Source organism: Oculina patagonica, chromosome 3 (assembly GCF_052425735.1).
Source record: "Oculina patagonica isolate OP01 chromosome 3, crgOcupat, whole genome shotgun sequence".
Taxonomy (NCBI): Eukaryota; Metazoa; Cnidaria; class Anthozoa; order Scleractinia; family Oculinidae; genus Oculina; species Oculina patagonica.
The window spans coordinates 8,397,345-8,405,356 of NC_135760.1; the positions used below are offsets into that span (position 1 = coordinate 8,397,345).

The following is an 8,012-nucleotide window of genomic DNA, read 5'->3' on the forward strand; positions in this document are numbered from 1 at the left end:
GCGCGCACGCGTAATACGCAATCCGCTGGTCACTGTCAAGATTAGGGTTGCGGGCCTCTCTTGGGCCCGCAAATAGTTGCCAAAAATTTTTAACAGTCATACTTTTGAAAATGTATGTAGCTTAGCATACGAAACGTCAAGTTTAGTAAAATGTGATTTTTCATGTTTATCACCGCTGTTTGTATTATATTTTTTAACAAAGAGTAACGGCTGGCGCACTTTGCTCACGCAAACCTCAGACTTTTAAGTGACTGGCGTGACAGGCGTGATTCACGGTCAAGCGTCCAGGCCCAGTACAGTGGAACCTCTATATAACGAACGATATCTTCCGTCCCAGTAATAGCAAAATATATGGAAAAGAACCTCGATATAATGAAACCTCGATATAGCGAACACATTTTGCCACTGTACTGGAACCCTTCACAATACGTATTAGCAGAGCTCACTACATGAACATAAAGTACACATCATAGGTTTCTAATTAGTTTTGTTGCCGGGTATCCCTTTTCCTTTTTTATAAAACCGTAGAGCTGGTAGAGGGTAGAGAATTTGACGCTCTGAAAAGCCCTTACGGGTGACATGGGCCATTTTGACCTTGTAAATTGACAACACGGTGAAGAATTTGACCGAAGGTTTTCAGAAAAGTAAATGAATGCCCAGGGTTTGCCCGAGGAGGATGGGCGCTTTTAAATTTGAATGATACATTAAGAGGAGAAATGAGAGAAATAGTCAGCTTATTCCAGTGTATTTAGGCTTGGAGGAATAAGAAGGCACAGCATTGCAGATTAGGAAACAAAAAACAGACGAATAATGAAAAAGGGCTAACGCATAGTAATACCAAAAAAAGCAAGTGAAAATTTCATAATCTCTTTTCGTTTAATTGTAACTAAACAATGGCTGCGGTCACATCTAGACTGCTAACTATAGTTAGGACGGCGTTAACTATAGTTAGCTATTTCGGTAATGTGACCGCTTCTCTGTTCGCCCTAACTATAGTTAGAAAATTTACGCCTCGTTGATCCAAAACAATACACACTTATATATAGTTATACCCAAGCAAGGTTCATGGGTTAGTCTTAAGTTTACAAACGAAAAGCCAATCAGAAAGCGACAATTCTTTTCGCACGTGCGAGATGAACATAAATATGCAAAACAAAGCGCCAAGGGAAGGAAAACAAGAAAAACAACATGCCAAGAAATTACATATCATCAATGTTAGCAAAAATAAAGCTTGAATTCTTCGGTTTCTAGCATCCTTACTTCATTTTATTTTCTTCAAGGCCGAAATGCCGTGCAAAAATAGAAAAAATAGAGGAACAACTGGACACAAATAAACAACAAGGGCTGTCATGAACTAATTTAAATACCAAATTATTCACAACCTAATCAGAACTAACGATAGTTAACTGCATTGGTGTGACCGCAAAGACGACAGAAAGCACTAACTATAGTTAGGTATGACGTCACGTAACTTGAGACTAACTATAGTTAAACTTTAGTTACGTCGTTGATGTGACCGCAGCCAATGATTGAAGTGCAATCGTAATGCAAATTTCGTGGCAAATGCCACGTTTTTTAAACTTTATTTCCATTTCACAAAAAAATTAATTTTAAAAGTTATCACGATTACACGAGTTTACAGCCTAAAGGAAACTTTGATTTGTTTTATTGAATCTTATGAAAAACCAGCAATGCAAACATGCGAAATTGACTCATGTTCATTATTAGCCTCTCCCCAGTCCCCTTCTTTTTCACTCCATCTTCGCCCCTCCAAGATGATAAATCAATGACAACGAGTTCTAAAAAATACTATTTATGCAACCCAACTCATAACAAATACAATTCAGACAGCTTTAGATACAGCTTGCATCTGTTTCCATTTGATTCATGACCTTTCATCTGTTACAATTTTTGAGTATTTTGAATAAAGGATACTAGATACACTGTAGGTAAAAGGATACTACATTTATGTGGCCTGGTAAAAATCTAATCGACAAATACCTCGATCAGGAACGACCGTACTTACATTTAATTTCAACACACATTCACGAGGAATATGCAACTAAAAAGCTAGTTTAGCCTGTGACCTCTTCAGTTGGTTGCTATGTAAGAGTTGAATCTGGAATGACTTCATGTAACCACATATGAAAAATATACCTATATATCAAGTTCCAAAATGTTTTTATTTATTTTTAATTTTAAATAATATTGTTTTATAGTTATTTTAGTTTTTATTTCTAACAACTAAAGATTTTGAATAAATACCTTAAGATTAAGAGGAGCGCTCAAACTACATAAGGTTTTGATGAACATCTAACCCTGCACATTTACCTTTGTAAATTTTCAAATGTAAATGTGAATGGCATGGTTCATCAAAATGTTATGTAATTTTATGCTCATCTCTCTCTTCGAGTATTTATTAAAAAATATATTATTTTCTATTATAGTTATCAATGTTTCTGTTGGTTATTTTTTAACAAAGTTGTCATTTGGAAGCTGATTATGAGGTTTACTTTCCATGCATGGATGCATGCATGAAGTCATCCCAGATTCACATCTATTATGGCAACCAACTGAAGAGGTCATAGAGGAAACTGGTTTTGTAGTCACATATGTTACATAAATGTGTGTTGAAAGTAAATGCAACTGAGATCTTTCCTTATCAAGATGCTGTTTAGTTACGCATTCTTTTCATATCAGTTCCCCTTACTTAATCCCATACATCTCTTTTAATGTTCATTATGAGAAAATGGTGGTCGATCAAGACAGTATCCCCTAGCTGATGAATGTCTTTGTTCTCGCCACTTGACTGATGGACAATAGACTAACGATGTAAGGAGAAACCAGTTGTTGATCAATTCATCTCATTCATGTTTGTCAGTAGAGACAGAATCTTGTCTGGACTCCATGTCAATAAAGGCTTGGCCTTCTTTTAAGGATTGTGTTAGATTAAGATCCTTTGAAATAGAGCCTGCAAAGGAACAAGAAAAAACAACTTAAGATTTGCAAGAAAAAGATAGCTAGAACTGACCTTTAGATTTGTGTGGCTACTTGAATGGGGTCACAAGGAAAAAACATTTATTGAGAACAAAGGACAGCAACCTTTTTACGACTGAATTTATTCAGGAGTTAATAGTAGCTAGCCCAATGGCACTTGTTGGTCGGTCGGTCGGTCGGTCGGTCCATCATCTGTAAAGATCTCATTGCAACTCCGCTGACCAGCAGATATACTAGAAGAAAGAGTGTAGCAAGACAGCCGTATAAAGGCGGCCTTTTTAAATTTAAAGGGGTTTACAAGAAAAACAAGAAGCAAAGAAACAAAATATGGCTGACAATTATGTGTGGAAAGTATTCGAACGCCAAAAAAGTGGAAATTGAGAGCCGCAAAATTAAGCGATGTAACGATTGATCTCTTTCGTATACATCTGTCAAGCTAGCGTCGTACATGTATAGGAACATTCGAAAACTAAATCGGGTTTCACATAAGCTTCATTAACGATGGATCTAACTAGAAACCAGAGCGTTACTTGGCTAAAATCGAGTGCGTGGCTGCTTGTTCGCAAGAAAAGGAAATTTAAAGCTTTTCAGATGAAACAGCACAATTACATTTGTACCTGAATCAGTCTATATGTTCTGATATATTTATTTACAGCATTATTACTTAACAGCTTACATGTAAATTATTCTGCAATGCATACCTACAGAGCGATATAATAAACAAACCATTTTCAATTAGTGCTACGGGTTAAAAAAAGAAAAAAAAAACTGTCTCCTCTGGAATTCGAACTCGCGACCTCTCGCTCCCCAGTCAGATGCCTACCAGGAGTGTGCTACTCAGACATACTTAGTCACATAAGACGAAAATATCTTATATCAATGTAATAGACATACCACTGTTTATCTGTTATCCTGTGCATCAAAGAAATGTTTGAATCACCTGCTGCTCATAAATTTTCAAGGAATGAAAACTAAACTTTTTAAACTTGGCAAAAAAATTCAGTCGTGGCTCGAAGAGCTCTTTTTCGTAAATGAACCAATAACATTGAAATACAATTACCTAATACTGGCACATCACTGAGTTCCTTGCTGAGCCCTTGCCTCCTTCTCTTGAAAACCCATTTGTAATTCCTTAAAGGAAAGTTAAATGTTACTTTTAGTGCACAACTACTATAAAGCTTGGTGTAACATTCAAACCCAAACCAAAACATGTTATTTAATTTTGATATTACATGAAAGAACCCATTCAGCACGAAAACTTACATTGCAACAGTCGATGACCAACAAATCCACTTAATAATGTTCTCCTACACTCTCTGAAAGGTTCAGTTCTCTTCTAACATCAGACACACCTACACCAAACACATTAATGGGAACACAATTTATGTTACTCAAATATTTCAACCAAATGCTAAATATTACTGACAAACCTACAACCTCTTGGTCGCTTTATATAAATGGAGGAAATAAAACATAACAATGATGTTCCACAGCTAGCAACAAAGCCCAATATTTATTCTAGGCAGTAAAATTTGAAGGCACACTTAAAGTCAGGGATTGAGACTAACTTTTTTGCTAGCTAAGCCAATTAGCTTGTGACAGCTTTGACTTCATGAGCCAAAACTTACTTATTAATAACAAGCTACAGTAACTAAGGTTTGGTGCCATCTTCACTGGCTCTGTTATCATTATCTTTAGGGTTAATTTAGTTCACTTTTTGGTAATTTCAGCTTGTCCACAGTCTTTGATAATTTTATATGTGACAACAGTGTACTTGTGAGTCCTGTTATCTTGGAGTCGATTAATTGTGATGTATGATTTTCTTCCAATTAAAATTCCTGAAATTTTAACTAGCCATTTTGGCTAATGAAAGGCCAGAACCTACTAGCCAAAACTGCATTTCTACTTAGCCTGTGGCTAGTTTGCTACCCTTAGTCTTGAGTCCTGTAAAGTGCACAGTTTACTGAAAGGCATTACATCAGAGTTTCCCTAAGGTCAGGCCCTGATCCAACAAGTGACATGGCCCAAAAAGTAGCAACAGCACATTGAATGAAATTGCAACAAAAGCCAACCTTTCTAACAGAGATGTTGTGCGACAAAAAGTATGATTCATAAAACTCCAACATAGGACATTATTAAATTCAGATAAGCATTACAGAACTCTCCCCTGGCAGAATTTACTCAAAACTAGCTCTGACTAACTACCTCTAGAATATGTAAAGAAAGGCAAAATGATAGAAATAACATAAAGCATACAGATTGTAATAAATACCATTTTTCTTAGGTCCTCTATCTTCACACCACAGCATTATCTCTGCTACTTAGCAAGAAACCTATTGGCACGTCAGCAAGCCATTTGATCCTTGTCTGTGTTGACTGGTAGTGGTACTCGGCTTAAAGACAAGGTAAATGGACCCAATTTATTATCAATTTTTCAACTGAAAACAAATGTTTAGCTTATTGTTGCTTAGCAGAATGTATGTGTTAAGGATATATGTGTAGAGTTTTTTGGCTCTTTACTTCTCCTACTTCAATATTGTAAAAATTCCCATGACAAACTCCCTGGTTCTTTCTCTTTGAAAACAAGTTTCATAAATTTAGAAGTAACACAGATTGCAATAAATACCATTTTTTTCTAGGTCCTCTATCTTCGCACCATGGCATCATCTCTGCTATTTAGCAAGGAACCTATTGACACAGCAGCAAGTCACTGGTCCTTGTCTGCATGTGTACACTGGAATCCAACTAAGAGAGAACAGTTACATGATCAGTAAAAATGTAGTATTACTGTATATACCGGGTAATAGAAACTCAGACAATATAGGCAAGCTCTGATAATAACATAATAATGTTGTATATATACCACTTGTAATAAATTGTTACATGTAAGTCAAAAACATCCAAAGGCCATAACTAGCTATACTACATTTCATTTTATTATGACTCACCCAGAAGAACACTGGTGCAATTGTCTTTTCCTTCCACATTCGTCACTCTTGGAAAACGTGCCCTGCGTAAGTCAACATCCAACATCCCAGTCTGGAAGATCAAAGAAAACACAATTAACATTGACCACTTGTAAATGGATGGATCCATGTTGTTTTGCTATAACAACACATTCTTGAAGAATCTCAATTTGATAATTTATGTACAGTGACAATTTAATGCTCCATGTTGTTTTGCTGTAATGTTCAACACATTCTCAAAGGCACAAATTAACCTCTGTTACATAAAGGGAAAACGTACGATTTTGTATGCCTTTTTGTGGTTACACTTGTAAGAGACAGGCTCCAGGCCATAGACTCTCCTGGATCCAGTACAAGTTAAGATCTACAAGGAAGAAACCCTCAGATATGACCAAATGCCGGGTTTTGTTCAGATCACACACACACATCACTGATGTGATCACTTCCCTACTACAGTACAGAAGAAGTTCTGATAATAAGCTCCATGGTCCTTCTAAGTGAAAACAAGTCCCATAAATTTGAAAGTAACAAAAACTTAAATAAATACCATTTATCTTAGGTCCTCTATCTTCGCACCATGGCATCATCTCTGCAATTTAGCAAGGGACCTATTGACACAACAGCACATCATTTGATCCGGCCCTTGTCTTTGTACACTGGAATCCAACTAAGAAGAAATGTTATAATTACAAATGATCAGTAAAATGTAGCATTATAAAACTTAATTTCTCGAAAACAAGTCTCGTAAAATTGAAAGTAACACAGATTTTAGTAAATACCATTTTTCTCAGGTCCTCTATCTTCACACCACAGTATCTCTGCTATTGAGCAAGGAACCTTTTAATACAGCTCCAAGTTATTTGATCCTTTGTCCATGTAGACTGGAACCCAACTACAAAAAAAAGGTTAATTAATATAAATGATCAGTAAAAAATTAGCATTATAAAAATTAAAAGCCACTGATAACAACATTATTATATATGTATACCACTTGTAATACATTGCTAAGTCGAAAACATCCAAAGGCCATCACTAACTATATATATACCTAAGTTATAATTTTATTTTATTATGACTCACCCAGAAGAACGCGCGCTGCTGTAATATTTCCTTTCCCTCCAAATTCATCATTCTTGGAATACTTGCCCTGCATAGTCAACATCCAGTATCCCAATCTGGAAGATTAAAGAAAACACAAAGCAGATTAACCTTTTATAGCATTAGCATTTGCTGTAACAACACATAGATTAAAATATCTGAAAATATGCTCCAACACAGTATTCTCAAAGACACAATTTAACCTCAATTACCAGCCGGATTTCCGAAGGGAAAACTAACATTTTTCCTGAAAAACTAACAAGAAAGGATAGCTTATTTAAACTGGTGTTATTTTCAAAACAGAGTTAGTCTCCTCTACTAACTCTGTTCAAAATAAGCGTGTAAAAAAGTTAGCTTACCGTCCGCCATCTTTGAATATGAACGTGAAACTGCTGGACATCTACTATTTGTACTGTTGTCTCAAGAGACTCACTTCCGCCCCAGGCTCTTCTCTTCTTTTGAGGTTTGCAAGCTGTAAGCTATCATATTCCAACATAGCCCATCGTAGCCATACTTTACACGTACCAGTGTAATTTGACCAGGAATAGCGCTACAGGTGGATATAAACTGTCATCCAGGTGATCCATGCGCCCTCATCCTCTCTTGGCAAAACTGAAAAATTAAAAGAATAAAATGCAAACTAATCTGCACAGCAAAGAGAAGAGATCGATTAGTTAATTGAATACGGGACAAATATGTTCGATTTTTAATATCGTTTTCTCTCAATTTCTTTTTCGCTATTATAATTATCAGTTTTTACAAAATAAAGGAGGTCGACAGTACGGTTGAGATGATAAACCGTAATTTCCAATATTTCATCAGACGTGGCCTGACCCGCTTCTTCAGGGATGAACTGTGCAGTTCATTCTCTGAAGAAGTCAGAACACAGCCTGAAAAGTCCTGAATTTTTCAGGGGAGTGAACTCTACAGTTCATTCCCCGAAGAAGTCAG

The 8,012-nt window shown here is 36.2% G+C and overlaps 1 long non-coding RNA gene across 10 annotated transcripts; it reads right to left on the reverse strand.

Annotated features, from left to right (window-relative positions):
* Positions 1-1,578: 1,578 nt before the first annotated feature.
* On the reverse strand, positions 1,579-7,521 carry LOC144646472 (uncharacterized). Of its 10 annotated transcripts, none has more exons than XR_013569413.1 (9): positions 7,421-7,521; positions 7,044-7,138; positions 6,511-6,630; positions 5,946-6,036; positions 5,624-5,742; positions 5,270-5,390; positions 4,261-4,349; positions 4,058-4,128; positions 1,579-2,971 (listed from the first exon to the last, which is right to left on the reverse strand). It is a non-coding gene; the product is annotated as an uncharacterized LOC144646472 (long non-coding RNA). The 10 variants fall into 10 exon arrangements; XR_013569414.1 differs by having other exon boundaries at positions 5,624-5,713; positions 5,921-6,036; XR_013569415.1 differs by lacking the exon at positions 5,270-5,390.
* Positions 7,522-8,012: the final 491 nt, after the last annotated feature.